A 17,091-nucleotide genomic window follows, 5' to 3' on the forward strand; every position below is an offset into this window, starting at 1 on the left:
CATATTACAGCCTCGAATAACAACAGATTCAGCACCCAAGAATGACCAGGGAAGCCAGGACAGCATATTACAGCCTCCAATAACAACAGATTCAGCACCCAAGAATGACCAGGGAAGCCAGGACAGTACATTACAGCCACCAGTAACAACAGATTCAGCACCCAAACACGACCAGGAAAGTCAAGACAGCATATTACAGCCTCCATTAACACCACAGCCACTCTCACCGCTATCACTATCTCCTACATCCCCATTGATTAGTTTTTCCATTTTCTCTGAGAAACACGTGTATGCTGGAACCCAATTCGCTGGAAGCCCCCAGATATCAACCAGAAAAACATCACTACCACCAAAGTCTATGGGCGCAGCTCGCCCTCCCCCCCCCCCCCTCTTCCTCCTCCTCGAGCATTAAGGCCCCTTCCACAACGCCAGGGCCCACAACTTCCACCGTCTGCTCGAGGTGTTACAAAATCAACCGATACCAGCTCCAAGTGATTTGTGCCGGGTCCCCGCTGTGATAACAGTAACTTTCTCAAATGTTTACAGAACAAGCGGGAACCCAGTGTTCCTGTATCATCTGTTCATTCACATGTTAGAAAGTCTAAGGCCTTTAAAAGCCGTACAGCAAACCCATCTAATCTGGTGCCTATCACACGACAAACTAAGATTGTGGACACAAAAAGCAAGACTGTTAAGTTAGCACTTTTAAACATCCGCTCACTTAAAAATAAATCACTTCTAGTCAATGACTTTATAAGCACATACAACCTGGACTTTATATTTCTAAATGAAACTTGGCTAGAAGACAGCTGCAGTGCAACAATTCTCAATGAAACATCTCCTCCGAACTTTACCTTTATGAGTGTCTCCAGAGCTGGAAGGAGAGGTGGGGGTGTAGCTGCTCTTTTTAAAGATGTCTATCAATGTAAGCAAATATCATTTGATAATTACCCGTCTTTCGAATATCTGGGTATTGTGTTAAAAGGTGCTCCACGGATTTTACTTATCACTATTTACAGGCCTCCAAAATACTCTTCAGCCTTTGCTGAAGACTTTACAGAACTGTTATCAATAATTTCCTCAGAGTTTGACAGTTTCACTATTGCTGGAGATTTTAACATTCACATAGATAATGCAGAAAATAATATGGCAAAAGAAATCAATGCTGTTTTAAAAACTTTTGATCTGATTCAACATGTACATGGGCCCACACACAATCGTGGACACACTCTAGATTTACTTATCAGTAAGGGTCTAAACATTTCATTGAATGATATTAAGGATGTCGCACTCTCTGATCATTACTGTATTTTCTTTGATTTATTGATCTCTCCTGCCATTGAAGTTAGATCTGTGTCTGTCAAGAAGAGATGCCTAAATGAGAACACTAGTGTACTATTTATGAAGGCCATATCCCTAAGACCGAGCATATCTGCTGACTCGGTTGATTCTCTCCTTGATTCTTTTAACTCGAAGGTTAAAGGGGTGGTTTACTGCCTTTTTTCTTTGCTTGATTGTGTTTATGGGCTGCAATATAACATGTCTTCGTGTTTCGTTTGTTAAAAAACGCCTTATTTTTCATAAATTTCACCTTTATTGTAAGCCGCTTCCTCCTCTGTCATTTGAACGACCGGTTGACTTCCTGATTCTATGAAACCACTCCCTCAGAAAGAGGCAATGAGCTCAGATTGGTTAGTTCGGCCGGTGTGTTGTAATTGGCTAAACTGCGTCCGGAATCTTCACGCCCATTACCTTTACGGGCGACAGTTGCATGTGCTCCGGTCAAATGTAATGGTGTCAATATTGCCTCATCAGTTTGAGCCAGAATCAGACCCAGAGAGCGGTGATGAAGAGAGTCAAGCAGAACCTCCGCAAACACGGCTCTTACTAAACGTTTCTGAATGGTAATTTATTTTATTTTATTATTATTCTCTCAAAGAATTTCCATACGCTGTTACTTGAAAATGCTACTGCTGTTTGTTAGCTTTTGAGATACGCTTTCCCCCTGATTAAACATTTAATATAACTGAATACATGACTGAGTAATACCGTTTTTTAAAGATATTGTTTTATTGATAGAATGAACAACCGTTTAACTATTCACAAAGCTTAGTTTACTCAGTTTGTCGTTTTCTTTAGGTGTACATGTGATAACAGCAGCTGAAGTTTGCTGTTGCGATAATTTTTTGAAGTTTGTACACGTTTGTCTTATACACACAAAATAGCATCGAACTAACTAGCTACTATAAACAGCTTTGGCATTGGTTTGCGTTCTTGATCAAATAAAAAAATTACGTCATAAAGTATACATGGAAAATACGTTTACAAAATTTGTACATATTACAAATTCGGGTCCAAAATGTTTGTACGCGTTTGTCATATACTAAAGCCAGCGCTGGCATTTTTTTACATCCTTGATAAAACTAAAACATTACGTCTTAAATTATACAGGCAAATACATTTAAAATGATTAAACCTTACTTGCAGGTTGTGGCCTCTGGTTTTAAAGCTGTAACTGCTTCATGTTGGAGTAATAGTTTCTTGTTGAATCCGGCATTGAACTCGTGTAGATTCTGGAAGCTGTCTTCCGTAAAATGTGCAGCACAGAGAGCTAAACTACGATTGTAATTGTCAGGAACATAACCAAACTTAAATTTTAACCATTGTTGACGAACTACAGCGTCTGTAGGAAGCCTGAACACAGAAGACCTGACAGCTACAGCTCTCCACTATAACTCCTCCTCTTCGACAGCAGAACATGTTCTGGAGGGAGGGTGGATGTAAATGTATGGGTTAGTTACGTATAAAACCCGGGAAGTATCTCGTTATAGTCCCATTCGAGACGTTTTTGTAGGCATTAAACTTCCTGATTTTTAAAAGACAATATCTCCGCTTACGTTGAACTTTAAGCGCAGCAACTTTGCAGATACTGTTCATGCACCAACAGCAACATTACACAGTATTTAAAATGAAAAAAGTGAAATAGCAATCAACCACCCCTTTAAAAATGTAATTGATGATATTGCTCCTGTGAAAGTCAGGAAGAATGGTAAACAAAAAGCACCTTGGAGAAACTCAACAGCAGTGCAAATTATAAAAAAGCCAATGCAGAAAATCAGAGCGCATGTGGCGAAAGACAAAACTTGTAATCCACTATAACATCTATAGAGACACCATTCGTGCTTTCAATATGGAACTAGGCAAAGCTAGACAGACTTTCTTCTCCAATATCATAAACAGAAGCCTAAATAATACTCGAAATCTCTTCGCTACTGTCGACAGACTAACAAATCCCCCAAGCCAGATTCCCAGTGAAATGCTCTCCGACAGCAAGTGTAGTGAGTTTGCTACCTTTTTCTCTGAGAAAATCAATAATATTAGAAAGGTGATCAGCACATCCTTGAGTTGCGCTGGGGTCAGTCAGATCAGACTACAACCTGAGAAAGTAGTTACTATGTCTGATTTTGAAGAAATTGATGGCAAAATTCTGAAAGAAACCGTTCAGCACCTTAAAACATCAACCTGCGCCCTTGACACACTTCCCACATCTTTTTTTAAAAGTGTGTTAGACTGTTTAGAAGCAGATCTCCTAGAAGTAGTAAATGCCTCACTTTTCTATGGAAGTTTTCCAAACTCCCTTAAAACTGCTGTTGTCAAACCCCTCCTGAAAAAGAGCAATCTGGATAAGACTATATTAAGCAACTATAGACCGATCTCAAATCTTCCTTTCACAGGCAAAATCATTGAAAAAGTTGTCTTCAACCAGCTGAACAAATTCTTAAACTCAAATGGATACTTTGATAATTTTCAATCTGGCTTCCGATCGCATCACAGCACAGAGACAGCGCTCATTAAGATAATAAACGATATTCGCTTAAATACAGATTCAGGCAAATTATCAGTGCTGGTTCTACTCGACCTCAGTGCTGCATTTGACACTGTCGATCACAAAATACTTCTAGACAGGCTGGAAAACTGGGTGGGGTTTTCTGGGACTGTTCTAAAATGGTTCAGGTCATACTTAGATGGGAGAGGTTATTATGTGAGTATAGGAGACCATAAGTCTGAGTGGACATCCATGACATGCGGAGTCCCTCAAGGCTCAATTCTTGCGCCACTCCTGTTCAACCTGTACATGCTCCCAATGAGCCAAATAATGAGAAAGAACCAAATCTCCTACCACAGCTATGGAGACGACACACAGATCTACTTAGCCCTATCGCCTAATGATTACAGCCCCATTGACTCTCTGCTTCAATGCATTGATGAAGTCAACAGCTGGATGTGCCAAAACTTTTTTACAGTTAAACAAAGACAAAACTGAAATCATTGTGTTTGGAAACAAAGATGAAGTTCACAAGGTAAACGCATACCTTCACTCTAAAGGTCAAACAACTAAAAATCAGGTCAAGAATCTTGGTGTGTCTTTAGAGTCAGACCTTAGTTTCAATAGTCATGTCAAAGCAATAACTAAATCAGCATACTATCATCTGAAAAATATTGCAAGAATTAGATGCTTTGTTTCCAGTCAAGACTTAGAAAAACTAGTGCATGCTTTCATCACCAGCAGGGTGGATTATTGTTATGGACTCCTCACTGGCCTTCCCAAAAAGACCATAAGACATTTGCAGCTCATACAGAACGCTGCAGCCAGGATTCTTAGCAGAACCAGAAAATATGATCATATCACACCAGTACTCAGGTCATTACACTGGCTGCCAGTTACTTATAGGATTGATTTTAAAGTATTATTACTAGTATATAAATCATTCAATGGCCTAGGACCTCAATACATTGCAGATATGCTCACGGAATACAAACCGAACAGATTACTCAGATCATTAGGATCACATCAGCTAGAAGTTCCAAGAGTTCACTCTAAGCAAGGAGAGTCTGCTTTTAGCTATTATGCCAGCCGCAGCTGGAACCAGCTTCCAGAGGAGATCAGATGTGCTCCTACATTAGTCACATTCAAATCCAGACTCAAAACACATCTGTTTAACTTTGCATTTAATGAATGAGCACTGTGTCACTGTTTGTCCGACTGTTTATACTGTGTCTTATTTTAGTCTTTATTTGTACTGTATTTTATTTTATTTTTCTAAACTGTTTTAATTATTCTTATTTCTTTTATTATTTTAATTTCTTCTATTTAAAGCACTTTGAATTGCCATTGTGTATGAAATGTGCTATATAAATAAACTTGCCTTGCCTTGCCTTGCCTTGTTACCATTGATCAGTAATACATTCATTTTTAACTGCTGATTGCAACTTAAAATGAATGTAATGAAATTAGAATAATCTCTCGTTTTAGTGACTCCCAAGTTATTTTTTTGTTATTGACATTCTAATCAGGCTATACTCTGGTCGGGCAAGTAAAATTCTCTTTCAGGTAGGCCTATTGTATTTATATATAAATATATTAGGGATGTGACTGTGATAAAATTTTCCCACCGGTTAATCGACGTGTGACACCGCTGAGGGCTTTTAAATCGCTAACTATAGTATACTATATACTAGTAAAATACAGACGTCCGCACAGACATTGATAATGGTGCGGAGTAGAGCGAGCATTTTCAATGTATTCCTATGGATGTAGGAATTAACTAAAACATTTTATTTATGTTTTTGTGTCCACTGTTCAACCGCAACCGCGTCACACACACACACACACACATTCCAGAATTGCAATCTTGACATCGCAGCCTGTTCATTATAGCCCTAATACAATATAATAATAAAAATAGTCAACCTAACATAAACGAATTACACTGCTCTGTTTAAATAGTCAGTAGTACAATTTGTACTATTCACAGAAAGCAGAGCTCCACTGTGATGTTTCCAAGGACATTTTTGCGCGTGTGAAGAGGATGATTTTTTCCATCGATATTGGAACACGAGTGAAGTACAAAGCCTATTATAAAGAATAGTTTAGCATCCAAATACATCGCAAATATTGAAACATTTTGATTCTAATGAGAGGGTTACGTGAGACCAACACTGCTTACTTTCGTTTTTATTTTTACTTTAAATTTAAAGGATTTGTTGTGGAATATTTTGAGTGTATCATAAAATCAGAATAAGGTAAGACCAGTAATATTTTCTGTCTTATATATATATATATATATATATATATATATATATATATAATGTATATGTATGTGTGTGTGTGTGTGTGTATATATATATATATATATATATATATAAATATAGCTGCGAGCAGCGATGGAGGGCCAAAGCCGGCGGCACCGCCATCCCCGGTGCCTTTAGGTAACTAAAGGCTCCGGGGTTGCGGTGCCACCGGCTTGGGCCCGTAATCGCTGCTCGCAGCTATATTTATTATTATTATTATTGTTCTTCAAGGGTTCGGGGGCTTTTGGGGCCTTTAACGTGCTCAAAAACTCATGAAACTTTGCACGCAGGTCAGAACCCGCGGCCATTAGGGCCGGGCTGAAGATGGTACCCGGGCGTGGCAGGGGGGCTCAACAGCGCCCCCTGGAACGGAATCCGAACACTTGTCCATAAATCAAACACACTTGCATGTAATAATATGAAACTCGGAACACATATAGATCTCATCGGGCCGAACAACTTTCGTGCTCTAAGTTTTACGCCAGCCCAACAGGAAGTCGGCTATTATGGGTTGTTTTGAAACGCATGCTGTGGAATTTAATGTACTCCTCATAGAGAATTCATCCAATCGCCTCCAAACTCGGTCAGCATGAAGTCAAGACATTGAGGATGCTAAATTGCGGACGGATTTTTGATATCTCGAACGGTTTGGCCGTGGCGAGGAAACGAATTTATGGCGAATAATGGAAACAGAAAGTGTGTTATAACTTCTGCATACATTAACTGATCTTGATTAAACTTCAGCAGTGTGCTCGTTGTAAGAGGCCGGTCACATGGATGTGACTATTGTGAGTCAAAGTTATAGCGCCACCAACTGGCAGCAGGAAGTGTGTCCCTTTCAAAATGCTTTAAAATCACCCTCTTATTTTTACCCGATTTGCTTCAAACTTTATGTGTATAATGTAAACACACGGCAGATGTAGACCTGTGAAAGGATTTTTGATATCTTTAATACTGTTGCCATGGCGACGCTTCAAACTTTAATATTCTTTTTTGATGCTTTTGAGACTCTTAACATACTTGAAATTGCATGAAACTCGACAGACACATCACATTTATTAGCCCGTAGACATGTGCAAAGTTTCAGAAACGGGCGTGGTGAGGGGCTCAGTAGCGCCACCTTTAGTCATAAGTGGGGGGGTTAGTTTTATCAACAGCAACAAAACTAGGTATGTGTATTGTTCTCATCAAGATGGACAACTTTCTAATTTACATTAACCATCTCCGACCAACAGGAAGAGAGATATTTTGGTTTGAATGTGGATTTTCTGAAGAATTTTCTCTCCCTCTCTCTGTGTCTCTGTGTGTGTGAGGGGAGGGGGGGATTTGACTATTGCTTTTATATTGTTAATCAAGGTTTCAGGGGCTTTTGGGGTCCCTAACGTGCTCAAAAACTCTTGAAACTTTGCACACAAGTCAGAACCCCCTGCCATCAGGGACAGGCTGAAGCTGGTACCCGGGCGTGGCAGGGGGGCTCAACAGCGCCCCCTTGAACGGGGTCCCAAAACTTGGTCCATAGATCAAACACGCTTGCATGAATTAATATGAAACTCGGTACACATATAGATCTCATCGTGCCGAACAACTTTTCCCCCGTCAAGTTTTACGCCAGCCCAACAGGAAGTCGGCTATTATGGGTTGTTTAGAAAACGATTGCTGTGGAATGTGAAGTACTCCTCCTAAAGAATTCATCCAATCCCCACCAAACTCGCTGTGCATGAAGTCAAGACATTGAGGATTCTAAATTGCGGACGGATTTTTGATATCTCGAACGGTTTGGCCGTGGCGAGGAAACGAATTTATGGCGAGGAAAGAGAAAAATGAAGTGTTATAACTTCTGCATACATTAACTGATCTTGATGAAACTTCAGCAGTGTGTTCGTGGTAAGAGGCCGATCAGATGGATGTAACTATTGTGAGTCAAAGTTATAGCGCCACCAACTGGCAGCAGGAAGTGTGTCACTTTCAACATGCTTTTGACAAAAGTGGGTGGGTTAGTTTTAACTACAGTAAAAAAAAAGTAGTTTGTATATTGTACTCATCAAGCCGGACAACTTTCTAATTTACATTCATTAGTTCCGGCCATCTGGAAGTCAGATATTTTGGTCTGAATGTGGATTTTTTGGATATTTCAGACTCTGAGTTTTTAGTTACTCCTCCTTATACATAGGGCTATACTGCCCTCTTGTGTTCAAAATCAGGTAGGCCTATTGTATCTATATAAAAATATACTAGGTAATATGTGACTTTGAGAATATTTTACCACCAGTTAATCGACGTGTGACACCACTGGGGGCTTTTGAATCGCCAACTTAAAAACGAAAGTAAAATATGTTCGTCCGCACTGACATTGATAGTGGTTGAGAAAGCATTTCAAATGAATTCCTATGGAAGTAGGAATTAACTGAAAAACATTCCTCGCTTGTTCCTCGCCGTGGACGCGCACTGTTATGAATGCCCGTGCAGCCGTGAGCATTTTAGTTTAATTTTAAAATTAGCGCCTTTCGGGGGGTGGATTGCTTGAAATTATTTTACAAAAGCACAATGTTGTGTTTTATTGCGACTGTACACAAATATAAGTTAACACTTTGCAGTTTGAATGTCGTCCTGTATAATGACAGAGTATGTTTTTATGTGTCCACTGTTCAAACGCGCCCAAGCCACACACACACACACACACACACGGTTTACTATCTTTGTGGGGACTCTCCATAGCCTTAATTTTTTTTATACTGTATAAACTGTATATGCTATCTCCTCACACTAACCCTACCCCTAAACCTACCTATCACAGAAAACTTTCTGCATTTTTACATTTCCAAAAAAACTCATTCTGTATGATTTATAAGCTTGTTTACCCATGAGGACCTCTATTTAGGTCCCCACTGTGATACGAGTCCCCATGAGTCTGTATGCATTCAGGTTGAAGTCCCCACCGGGATAGAAAAACATGAACACACACACACACACACACACACACACACACACACACATTCCAGCATTGTAATCTTGACATCGCAGCCTGTTCATTATGGCCTTCATAAAATATAATAATAAAATAGTCAACCTAACATATAACAATTACACTGCTCTAAATAGTCAGTAGTACAATTCATACATTCACAGTAAGCACCGCTCCACTGTGGTGTTTCCAAGCACATTTTTGCGCTTGTGAAGAGGATGATTTTTTCCGTCGATATTGGAACACGAGTGAAGAACAAAGCCTATAATAAAGAATAGTTTAGCATCCAAATACATCGCAAATGTTGAAACATTTTGATTCTAATGAGAGGGTTACGTGAGCCCAACACTGCTTTCTTTCATTTTTATTTTTACATTAAATTTAAAGGATTTGTTGTGGAATATTTTGAGTGTATCATAAAATCAGAATAAGGTAAGTCAAGCAACATTTTTGGTCTTTTGTATATATATATATATATATATATATATATATATATATATATATAGCTGCGAGCAGCAATGAAGGGCCAAAGCCGGTGGTACTGCCACCCCGGTGCCTTTAGAAAACTAAAGGCACCAGGGTTGCGGTGCCACCGGCTTGGGCCCGTAATCGCTGCTCGCAGCTATATTTATTATTATTATTATTATTATTATTATTATTATTTTTCTGTCAACCTTTCGGGCACTTTTGGGGCCCTTAACATGCTCGAAAACTCTTGAAATTTTGCACACAGGTCAGAACCTGCGGCCATCAGGGCCGGGCTGAAGCTAGTACCCGGGCGTGGCAGGGAGGCTCAACAGCGCCCCCTTGAACGGGGTCCGAAAACTTGGTCCATAAATCAGACATGCTTGGATGTAATAATATGAAACTCAGTACACATATAGATCTCATCGGGCCAAACAACTTTCGTACTTTTACTTTTTACGCCATCCCAACAGGAAGTCGGCTATTATGGGTTGTTTGGAAACGCATGCTGTGGAATTTAATGTACTCCTCCTAGGGAATTCATCCATTCGCCTCCAAACTCAGTCAGCATGAAGTCAAGACATTGAGGATGCTAAATTGCGGACGGATTTTTGATATCTCGAACGGTTTGGCCGTGGCGAGGACACGAATTTATGGCGAATAATGGAAACAGGAAGTGTGTTATAACTTCTGCATACATTAACTGATCTTGATTAAACTTCAGCAGTGTGTTCGTTGTAAGAGGCCGATCACATGGATGTGACTATTGTGAGTCAAAGTTATAGCGCCACCAACTGGCAGCAGGAAGTGTGTCCCTTTCAAAATGCTTTGAAATCACCCTCTTATTTTTACCCGATTTGCTTCAAACTTTATATGTATAATGTAGACACACGGCAGATGTAGGCCTGTGAAAGGATTTTTGATATCTTTAATACTGTTGCCATGGCAACGCTTCAAACTTTAATATTCTTTTTTGATGCTTTTGAGACTCTTAACATACTTGAAATTGGATGAAACTCGACAGACACATCACATTTATTAGCCCGTAGACTTGTGCAAAGTTTCAGAAACGGGCGTGGTGAGGGGCTCAGTAGTGCCACCTTTAGTCATAAGTGGGGGGGTTAGTTTTATCAACAGCAACAAAACTTGGTATGTGTATTGTTCTCATCAAGACGGACAACTTTCTAATTTACATGATCTATCTCCGACCAACAGGAAGAGAGATATTTTGGTTTGAATGTGGATTTTCTGAAGAATTTTCTCTCCCTCTCTCTGTGTCTCTGTGTGTGTGAGGGGAGGGGGGATTTGACTATTGCTTTTATATTGTTAATCAAGGTTTCAGGGGCTTTTGGGGTTCTTAACGTGCTCAAAAACTCTTGAAACTTTGCACACAAGTCAGAACTCCCTGCCATCAGGGACGGGCTGAAGCTGGTACCCGGGCGTGGCAGGGGGGCTCAACAGCGCCCCCTTGAAAGGGGTCCCAAAACTTGGTCCATAGATCAAACACGCTTGCATGAATTAATATGAAACTCGGTACACATATAGATCTCATTGGGCCGAACAACTTTCCCCCCGTCAAGTTTTACGCCAGCCCAACAGGAAGTCGGCTATTATTGGTTGTTTGGAAAACCCTTGCTGTGGAATGTGAAGTACTCCTCCTAGAGAATTCATCCAATCCCCACCAAACTCGGTGTGTATGAAGTCAAGACATTGAGGATTCTAAATTGCGGACGGATTTTTGATATCTCGAATGGTTTGGCCGTGGCGAGGAAACTAATTTATGGCGAGAAAAGAGAAACACGAAGTGGTATAACTTCTGCATACATTAATTGATCTTGATGAAACTTCAGCGGTGTGTTCGTGGTAAGAGCCCGATCAGATGGATGTAACTATTGTGAGTCAAAGTTATAGCGCCACCAACTGGCAGCAGGAAGTGTGTCACTTTCAAAATGCTTTTGACAAAAGTGGGGGGGTTACTTTTACCCACAGTTACAAAAATCAGTACATATATTGGTCTCATCGAGCCGGACAACTTTCTAATTTACAGTCATTAGCTCCGACCAACAGGAAGTCAGATATTTTGGTTTGAATGTGGATTTCTTTGCAAAATCAGCCTCTGAATTTTTACCCACTCCAGTGTTTCCCCTACAATGTATTAAGCAGCGGCGCAGCGCCGCCGCTGGATTTTCAGCGCCGCTGCAAAATCTTCACATGATCAGTAATATCACGACATTCTCTTACACACGTTGCCATAAGGGGCCGTTCACATGCAAATATTTCAAATGTGGGCGCGCGGAAAGCGCACTCATAATAGAAGCAATCGGCGACAGACACAACGACAGACGCCACGGGAGAGTGAGCAAGCGTTTGTGGAAAGGAGAAAGCGGTACAAACTTTTCTCCGTTTAAGTCTATGGGGTCGCTGTGTCCATTTTTTTTTACTGTCTATGGAAAATATGCCGTCCCGCCTTTCCGTGTTCGGCGATCAGGTTTCATTCTCGCGCAGCTTGTTTCGTAACTTCACGTGCGGGTCTTTTCCGCTCCGTGTTTGCGCCGTGCTCTCCGTTCCGTGTGAGTGTGTGTCGGCGCATTGCGCTCTCTGCTCAATGTTCCGCTCTGTGTTTGCGCTGCGCGTTCTGCTCCTTAACGGCCCAAACGCTCCGATCATGTAGGCTACCGATCACGCACAGGAAAAGCAAAGTCCGCTCAAATAACGTGAAATTTCTCAGTAGTAGACTTCTGTTTGCTGAGCTGGTATGCTGGGCAAAAATGGTAAAATTACCTGCTCTGATCACATGCTCTGGTAATAAGAGCTTTGTATGACTACTTTATTTTGATAATTAGTCAACAAATAAATCTGTTAAATCTGAGTATGTTGCATAGAACTGAATGAAGAATAATATATTGATGTTTTATATTTTAATATAGGGCTATTTTCTGTACAATTTGTGTGGACATTTTTCTTTTTTCCCCTTTTTTTGTGTTGTTTAATTTAATTAGTGATTCTATATTTAAATATTGATTATTACAGGTTTGGGGGAAATGCGATTAATTGCGATTAATCACTGCAAATTGTCTTTCTTACATTTGAGCCCCTGCCCCTGATGAACTCTTTGCACGTCCTTGGAGGTTAGTGAAGTAAAATAGGCTATGCAAGCTAGTCACCTTTTAAACTAATGAAAAGTTTCATTTGGATTTTAATGTTCAAAATGTCTACAGGATAAAATAAATGAAAGTACTGGTTACATGATGATGTATCTAAGTGTTAAAGTGTGTTACAGAAAAAAAGATCAGTAGTGCAGATGAGGGAGGAAAGAGTTTAATTTTTCCACTATAAATTTCTACCTTACATCTGAAAATTAACACAAAAGAAAAACATGAATAATCCTGTCCTAATCCTGTTTGTGGCCAGTTCAAGGTGTGCTGCAATAATCATGCCTTCTGTTGATGGTATGTCAAATTTGTATGTCTCAAAATGTCCATTTCTATCCACAAAACTTGCCAGAAGTCATGGTTTAAGGGGTTATAAAAAAAAAAAATCTTGCACCCCCGACCAACCTCGGTACACATAGATCTCATCAGGCCGAACAACTTTCGTACTTTTACTTTTTACGCCAGCCCAACAGGAAGTCAGCTATTATGGGTTGTTTGGAAACGCGTGCTGTGGAAATTGATGTACTCCTCCTAGGAAATTCATCCATTCGCCTCCAAACTCGGTCAGGATGAAGTCAAGACATTGAGGATGCTAAATTGCGGACGGATTTTTGATATCTCGAATGGTTTGGCCATGGCGAGGAAACGAATTTATGGCGAATAAGGGACACAGGAAGTGTATTATAACTTCAGCATACATTAACTGATCTTGATGAAACTTCAGCAGTGTGATCTTGGTAAGAGGCCGATCAGATGGATGTAACTATTGTGAGTCAAAGTTATAGTGCCACCAACTGGTAGCAGGAAGTGTGTCACTTTCAAAATGCTTTTAACAAAAGTGGGGGGGTTAGTTTTACCCACAATTACAAAAATCAGTACGTATATTGTTCTCATCGAGCCGGACAACTTTCTAAATTACAGTTATTAGCTCTGACCAACAGGAAGTCAGATATTTCAGTTTGAATGTGGATTTCTTTGCAAAATCATCCTCTGAATTTTTACCCACTCCTCTTAAGTGGTTTATTTTATTCCCACCAAACTTTTTCAACATGATGAAAATACATTAAAGATGCTAAATTGTGAACAGATAATAAATATCTCAAATGGTTAGGCCTATGCTATGGCGAGGGATTAAAGTAATGTCAAAAAAGGAAACACTAAAAGCCTTATATCTTCTAAAAATGTAATTATACATCATTTACTTCTATATAAAATTATACAAATATTAGAACTAAACCCTTTTTATTCTGTTTTTGCAATTCAATAAGTATGAAAAAGTTATAAACAGGCTATTTAGTGCTATTTGTTTCAACAAAAAAGCAAACATAGGGCTATACTGCCCTCTTGTGTTCAAAAGGATATCAAAATAGTATATAAAACTTTTTACTAGGTAGGCCTATATTGTATTTAAATATAAATTTATTAGGTATATAACTGTGAGGATATTTTCCCATCGGTTAATCGACGTGTGACACGAGCGGGTGCTTTTAAATCGCTAATATAAAAGTTAAAGTAAAGACGTCCGCACAGACATTGATAATGGTGCACACACGTTGGAAAGAATGATACTTTTAAACATAACACTAAACCGCCATTAGGTGTCGCCAGGCGACCGTCTTAATGAGCGAGTCATTAATTCATTCGTTCAAACGATTCGTTCAAATGACTGAGTCATTCATGATTGAGACAGATGTTTATGGATTGGTCATTGAATCTTTGAGTCAAACGATACGTTCAAAATGCTGAATCATTCAGTAATGAGAAAACAAGTTGCTGTGAGATGCGCGATGATTCTGCTGTGATCTTGGTTTAACTATTTTTGCTGCTGAAACAGAACAAAAACAGTCAATATTGCATATAAAATGTAAGTGACTTAATTGTAACTGTTTATTAACCTGTTGATGAAATCAATGTTGCAGTTTCAATCGTGATTGTATTCAGGAAACATAGCCTACTCGTCAAGTGAGGTTGCTCTTATCATATGTTATAAAATATATAAAAACTCCATATTTGTAATTTTTATAGTCAGTATGTTGTTAACTGGGTTTCTTTTTTGTGTGCTGCGCTCATTTGTTTACATTTCTCCTGGAGAAGCTGCACGAGCCTCAGCAGCGCAACCTTGTTACCATTGATCAGTAATACATTTATTATCAACTGTTGATTGCAACTTAAAATTAATGTAATATAATTCGAATAATCTCTCGTTTTAGTGATTCCCAAGTTATTTTTTTGTCATTGACGTTCTAATCAGGCTACTATGGTCGGGCAAGCTAAATTCTCTTTCAGGCGGCCTATACTAGGTATGTGACAGTGATAATATAATTTTACCACCGGTTAATTGACGTGTGACACACCGCTGGGGGCTTTTGAATCGCTAACTTAAAAACGAAAGTAAAATATGTTCGTCCGCACTGACATTGATAATGGTGGGGAACAGAGCAAGCGTTTTCAATTAATTCCTATGGAAGTAGGAATGAATGCCCGTGCAGCCGTGAGCATTTTAGTTCAGTTTTAAAGTTAGCACCATAAAGTATATTTTTATGTCTCCACTGTTCAATCACGACCACGCCACACACACACACACACTCCAGCATTGCAATCTTGACATTGCAGCCTGTTCATTATAGCCCTAATAAAATATAATTATAAAATAGTCAACCTAACATATCAAAATTACACTGCTCTGTTTAAATAGTCAGTAGTACAATTTGTACCATTTTTTTTTGTGAAGTGACAAGACAGAGAATATTACTTGTCTGATATATATAATGTATATAATGTATAGTGTAACTAAAGGCACCAGGGTGGCGGTGCCACCGGCTTGGGCCCGCAATCGCTGCTCGCAGCTATATATTTTTTTTTTTTTTATTTTTTTTTTTTTGCCTTTTTTCCACTTTTGGGGCCCTTAACATGCTCAAAAACTCTTGAAATTTTGCACACACGTCAGAACCTGCGGCCATCAGGGCCGGGCTGAAGCTGGTACCGGGGCGTGGCAGGGGGGCTCGACAGCGCCCCCTGGAATGGGGTCCAAAAACTTGGTCCATAAATCAAACACGCTTGCATGTAATAATATGAAACTCAGTACACATATAGATCTCATCGGGCCGAACAACTTTCGTGCTCTAAGTTTTACAAAAGCCCAACAGGAAGTCGGTTATTATACGTTGTTTGGAAAACGCATACAATGGAATGTGAAATACTCCACCAAACTCGGTGTGAATGAAGTCAAGACATTGAGGATGAATTCTTGCGAACAGATTTTTGATATCTCGAACGGTTTGGCCGTGACGAGGAAACGAATTTATGGCGAATAATGGGACACAGGAAGTGTGTTATAACTTCTGCATACATTAACTGATCTTGATGAAACTTCAGCAGTGTGTTCGTTGTAAGAGGCTGATCACATGGATGTAACTATCGTGAGTCAAAGTTATAGCGCCACCAACTGGCTGCAGGAAGTTTGTCACTTTCAAAATGCTTTGAAATCACTCTCTTATTTTTACCCGATTTGCTTCAAACTTTATGTGTATAATGGAGACACACGGCAGATGTAGACCTGTGGAAGGATTATTGATATCTTAGATACTGTTGCCTTGGCAACGCATCAAACTTTAATATTTTTTCGGATGCTTTTGAGACTCTTAGCATGCTTCAAATTGGATGAAACTCGACAGAGACATCACACTTATTAGCCAGTAGACATGTGAAAAGTTTCAGAAATGGGCGTGGCAGGGGGGCTCAACAGCGCCCCCTTGAACGGGGTCTGAAAACTTGGTCCATATATCAAACCCGCTTGCATGAATTAATATGAAACTCGGTACATGTATAGATCTCATCAGGCCGAACAACTTTCCCTCGGTCAAGTTTTACGCCAGCCCAACAGGAAGTCGGCTATTATGGGTTGTTGGAAAAACGCATGCTGTGGAATTTGATGTACTCCTCCTAGATAATTCATCCAATCGCCTCCAAACTCGGTTAGCATGAAGTCAAGACATTGAGGATGCTAAATTGCGGACGGATTTTTGATATCTCGAACGGTTTGGCCGTGGCGGGGACACGAATTTATGGCGAGAAAAGAGAAACACGAAGTGGTATAACTTCTGCATACATTAACTGATCTTGATGAAACTTAAGCAGTGTGTTCGTGGTAAGAGGCCGATCAGATGGATGTAACTATTGTGAGTCAAACTTATAGCGCCACCAACAGGTAGCAGGAAGTGTGTCACTTTCAAAATGTTTTTGACAAAAGTGGGGGGGGGGTTAGTTTTACCAACAGTTACAAAAATCAGTACGTATATTGGCCTCATCGAGCCGGACAACTTTCTAATTAACAGTCATTAGCTCCGACCAACAGGAAGCCAGATATTTTGGTTTGAATGT

The sequence above is a fragment of the Scardinius erythrophthalmus genome (genome assembly GCF_964197995.2).
Source record: "Scardinius erythrophthalmus genome assembly, chromosome: 16".
Lineage (NCBI taxonomy): Eukaryota > Metazoa > Chordata > Actinopteri > Cypriniformes > Leuciscidae > Scardinius > Scardinius erythrophthalmus.